Here is a 5,646-nt window from a genome sequence, read left to right on the forward strand (position 1 = left end):
GCCCATACAAGCCGCCGAGCCTAGTGTTACCATTCTGGTTCATCTTGTTGCTGTTATGCAATTGTGCTTAGCTTGTTGCTAGATACCTATGACTGTTAGGATGTTTTCATTCCCCCTACAGTTTCCTCCTTTGTAGGTTATGCTTTGTTTGGTTGGGTTTTTAGAGAAGAATAGATATGTTGGGTATGTTTGATATGCTTACTCTGATGTTCGTATTTTAATACATTTAATAAATAGTTTTGTTATAATGTAACACCTGGATAATTGTAATAACTATGTTGTAAGTTTATTACTTAAATTGGTCTGTAAATATACTAATTATGTTTCCGTTGTGTTTTATATAAAAAAAAAGTATGGTGTTACAAAGAACAAGAAAATCTAAATGACATTCCATTTTGATCACAAAATTGGTGAAATTGTTTGTTATTGTATTTCATCCCATTGTTACATTGGAAAGCTTTAATGGATTTATCGAATTGCGTCCGAATATAACTGTTAAAGGTGAGAAAGATTGAAAATACATCTGACTTATTATGAATTGGATAAGTCCATAAAAAATTGAGTAATTGCATAAGAAAAATATGTAATAGCGATGTCCCGGGTAACTTTGTGGAATTCTTGCGGGCTTCCGCGTTCGAATTCTAGAGGAGGCTGGGCTTTGTGAAATTGCCTGCGAGGGTCCCGGGTCTGAATCCCACCAGGGGTTTCCCCCTAACCGGTTTCCTACAGGGACTGATGTGTTTCCTCTGGAGTGTGCGTTGCGTGACAAATGATCGCGAAGGTGGTTAATACTCCTCTGGATGATGCCGAAACAACCGTTAAAAAGGAAAGTTAATTACATATATGTTATTATGTACTATATACAATATTATTGTATCATAGTAATATTTTAATCGATATGTAACTAATAATATTTTTTTTTTGGGTTCACGGAGGAACCTTCCTAACGACAATCACATTAGATCTCCAATAGCGAGTAAAACCTCTGGGTGACAAGCCCCCCAAGCGGCGAGGCTGGAACCGAATAAATTGTGCACATTGACGCCCCCTCCGGTCAAGAGCCCATTTTAATTCGATCTTGGGCGTTATCAAGATTAGAATCTGTGTCTCTCGCTTCATACATAGAGGACTCGATAAGTAACAATAATTATTTAGTAGCTGTTACTTGTTATTCGACATGTCATTAACTGACAGTGATATGGGTGGAGGTGTCCACAGTGCCCATTTCAGCTTCCATTTCAGTGTCCATTTTTATTTTTTATTATTTTTATGTTATTTTTGTTTTATTATTATTAACTAGAAATAGGTCAACGCGCTTCGCTGCTAGCGTTCGAAAATTTGTTAACGGTATAGTGAAAGTGAATTGTTTTCATTCCAAAAATATTCAGTTCTAACCTTAGTAACCTGGATATATTAAGCACATTTTAATATTCTGGAGAAAATAGTAAACCAATGTGCTTACTAACATTTTGATTAGCACATGTGCTAAATATATCAACTGCCAAACAATTCAAAAATAATATCATAGTATATCAACAGTGCATACTCGCTATATAAACATGAAATCAACATAGGTAACAGCCATGTCATAAAAGATGAAGTAAGGGCTACAAAAGGTAAGCATATATAGCAATTAAGTAGCGAACATTAATAATCAATTCACTATGCTGAAGTTAAACTCGAAGAAGCACTGGTAGAGCTGCCAACATCCGCCATATTTGAAACAAAACAACCACCTAATTCAACACACCAAAAAATCCTGCCACTATCACCAACAACATATATCAAAATTCAACATCACAATAAAATGTATTGTAACAAAATATAACAACTCTATATACCTTTAGGTACCTATGTGTAATTCGCCTAGACGATCATATGGCATATTGGTTGGCAGTACTAATCTATTGTGTAATGTGTGAATCAGAGAGCAGCAAGCACCTAAACATAAAGAGAGAACATAGCAGAATCACTAATCACTGAGCAGATTAAAGCTACAAATCGTATATTCAAAATACAAACACATGATTTTGATGTAACGGAAGAAAAATGATAAAAGCTAACCCCTTGAAGACTTTGAAGAGTATGGAAGGGTGAGATTGACAGTTAATTTAGATGGCAATACTGAAGGTGTAGGTGAAATCCTTAAGTTGAATCGGTGTTTTCAATGGTTTCAATGGTTTGATAAGTAACTCCCTTCCAACTGAGTGACATAATGCATCTCCACGGACGTTGTTATATTGATAATCATCATAGTCTGCCTCAAGAAGACGGTGATTAGCAGCCACCATAGCCAAACACTTGAGAATCATTCAAGTCTAAACAGTAAAAAAAGACCCAATACATCCTCCAAATAATTTGTTTGATAATCTATCAAATAATAAGCAAAAATATGCAAATGTACTTGATATCAATAACGCTTTCAACTTTTCATCAAACTGAAAGGGTGGGGTTGTTCACAAAAATGTAACCAAATGTATTGAAAACCTATACTTACCTTGTACTTTGGTGACAATTCCAAAAGCATTAAAGACAGCTCGTGCAAGTTAATATGGTAAGTGAACTCTAATATTATATGTCAAATCAATTCCAACGAACACGCTTTAAAGGTGTATACATTATGAGAAACTCAAGCGTAATACAAACTTTCAAATTGCCTCTTTCTATATCAGACCTCAACTATCAGATTACGTAAACATAGCATAGAATAATGGATGCTCTTGTTTCTATTTTTGTTCGTCTTAAATACCGGTTTAATTGTTCCGTGCCCTTCTAGATATCTATGCGTCATTGTAATTACACATAAAAATTAGTCTTCGGTCGAGTCCACTAACAATTAAATACAAAATAAAAAAGTAATACTAATACCGTTACAAATTCAAATTCAGTATGTACCCATTAGTGTAAGTATCACTTGCAATGGATATAAAATTAAATTAAATAAGGAATAACTCCTGATATAATTGGTAATTAGTAGATCAAAATAAGTATTTAACAAAATTAACTCAACTGTATGCATCTTGCATGACCCTACCTTAAATTTAACCTTAGTTGAAAAACCCCATATAAAAAACATTTTGTATGGGTTGTAGGTTTTGCTTCTTTTTACGACTTGGCCTCTCCATTCGTTTGCATCCCATAAATCGAACGAATATCATATAGTTTACTCTCAAATCAGGTCATTATGCTGACAAAATAAATAATTAATTTTAAATTTTACTAAAAAACGAAGGAGGGTTTACCTCTGATCCGTCTCACGCCAAAGATCACAAAAAATCTGCACGAAAGAATCAGATGATTAAATCCCTAATAAATCAGATGATCAAACACTATTTTTGTAGATGAATCCCATCAAACGAACCAACGATAAACTCTACCTTTTCAGATCGATAGCAAAAAAAGAACAAAAAAATCCAATTTAATAATTAAAAAAAAACTATGAAAACCGTGAGAGATTGCACCGATAGTCTGGTGATAGCAGATGGTGGAGGAAGGTACGAGTGGCGGAGACGACAGTTTAGCGACGGTGGATGGCGTTCGAGGTAAGCGAGTGGTGATGTTTAAAGCTGTATAGTGATTATTTTTTTTTAAAGAATGATAACCTTTGCATCTTGTCACGAATTTGGTAATTGCATCTGTCGGAAGCCTAGAAGGCCACGTGGGCTACTGACTACTTGAACCCAATATATGTCAAAACGACATTGACAGCATAAAAATAATAAAGAAAACGACACCCAGACCCTTTTGTTGATATATAGTAGGATAATTATTACTCCCTCTGTCTCAAAATAATTGTCCTGTTGGACTTTTCAAAGTCAATTTATTAAGTTTTGACTTTAAATATTTGATGGTTTTTGCTATAGAATATTTGATGAAATTTATATGAATAGATTAATTTTCGAATGTGTTTTCATTTGGTATAACTTTGATTCAATATTATATACCACAAAGAAAAATATTTAAAGTCAAAGTTGAAGAAAAAAGACTTAAAATGTCAAAATAGGACAATTATTTTGGGACGGAGGGAGTAGTTCTTAGTAAATATACGCTTCATAAAATAAAATAAAATTAATTAAATTTCATAAAATAAAATACATAATTTAAATTCAAATACGATAAAATAACATTACTGTTGGATTAATCGGTTTAGCAACTTTGGTTTTATTGAGTTATAATTTTAAGTTTAATAATTTATTTGTTGCTTAAGTATTATTTAATTAAATGCTACGGAGTAGTTAGCTTTCTGTATTTTTCTGTATTGGGATTGATATTTGTTTAGACTGAAGATCATGGTACACGTTGAAGGGCAGTAACATTTAGTTGTTTAAATAGTTGAATGTGTAGTAGTGGGGTCAACTACTTTACATGGTGAACGTGTGTATAAAATCTAGTATGCAGTTGTAATTTGTAAAGGGTATAAATGTAGTCCGTATGATATGAATAAAACCCCGTAGGTTAAATAGTAGCCTATTTGGTACTTCACATCGTTAACATGATAAGGGACGTCCGTCATGTCTTCCACAAACATTGAGTTGGACAAAGGACTAGTGTATAAGACATTTAAGTCGTTGATTGCGCCACACCATAAAAAGCATGCCAAATTCAATTATCATACGAGACTATGGCTTCAAGCATAATAGTTGGGTGACTATGATCACCTCACATAAATTGGTCTCTCCACGCAATTGGACATTTTGCCCATGTCCAATGGATACAATCTATGCTACCCATCATCCCTGGAAAACCATGAATCCATTCGTGAGCCTCGTACAATCGTTCAGTGTCTTCCCTATCCGGCTCTCTTAGGTAGTTATGTGTATACAAAACAACAATGCATTGTGTAAAGTAGAGTAAAGACTCTCGACCAACACGTTCTGACATTTGCAAATACTCATCCAAAGCAACCGGCGTAACACCGTATGCTAGCTGACATAGTGCGGCAGTAATTTTCAAATGTGTACTAATATTCCATTTGCCACGAGAATCTTGCCTCATTCGAAATCATTTAATATAATGCGGTAATGGATTAGCGGAGTAGTTTAGAATATCATGCATAATTTGGAGAAAAACACGACGTCGCAATCGAAATTTTCGTTTGAAATTATCCCCCGTATATTTGCAACCCTCGTCAAAATAATCCTCCATCAAAAGCTCATGTGCACCATAATGATCACGACGTATGTAACGACTGGAATTTCGTCATCATTGTTTGAAGAATTTACCTCATCTAATAAGTCGAGCGTATAATTTGTAAGATCGTTGGAAGAACTCGAAGACGCCATTGTTAAAACGATTTAAAAAGGTGTTTTAAGAAATGGATGGAAGTAGTGGAGAAATGATATTGAAATGGTGTAAAAAATGGTGGAATATGGGTTTATTTATAGAGTTAATATATTGGAAAAAAACATAAAACTAGTCGTTTTAACGGCTAGTTTATTAAAACAATTCAAAAACAATGGCTAGTTTCCACCGTCTCTATCCCGATTTCAGTTGATCGACGCGGTCATCCACAAAAGAGAGTATGGAATGAAGGTGCAAACGAGTGTATGTGATGGAGATTGCTGGAAGCCCAAATTTTTGGGGGTGAAATTAAGATGCCAAGGAGGTAGGTGGTTGAGGGGCGTTGTAAACAATCAGGATGTGAAA

The 5,646-nt window shown here is 34.4% G+C and overlaps 1 long non-coding RNA gene across 1 annotated transcript; it reads right to left on the reverse strand.

Moving 5' to 3' along the window:
• Positions 1-1,599: 1,599 nt before the first annotated feature.
• LOC139861331 (uncharacterized) lies at positions 1,600-3,576 on the reverse strand. Its single transcript, XR_011763724.1, has 5 exons — positions 3,462-3,576; positions 3,243-3,277; positions 2,065-2,257; positions 1,842-1,941; positions 1,600-1,765 (listed from the first exon to the last, which is right to left on the reverse strand). It is a non-coding gene; the product is annotated as an uncharacterized lncRNA (long non-coding RNA).
• Positions 3,577-5,646: the final 2,070 nt, after the last annotated feature.

Source organism: Rutidosis leptorrhynchoides, chromosome 1 (assembly GCF_046630445.1).
Source record: "Rutidosis leptorrhynchoides isolate AG116_Rl617_1_P2 chromosome 1, CSIRO_AGI_Rlap_v1, whole genome shotgun sequence".
Lineage (NCBI taxonomy): Eukaryota > Viridiplantae > Streptophyta > Magnoliopsida > Asterales > Asteraceae > Rutidosis > Rutidosis leptorrhynchoides.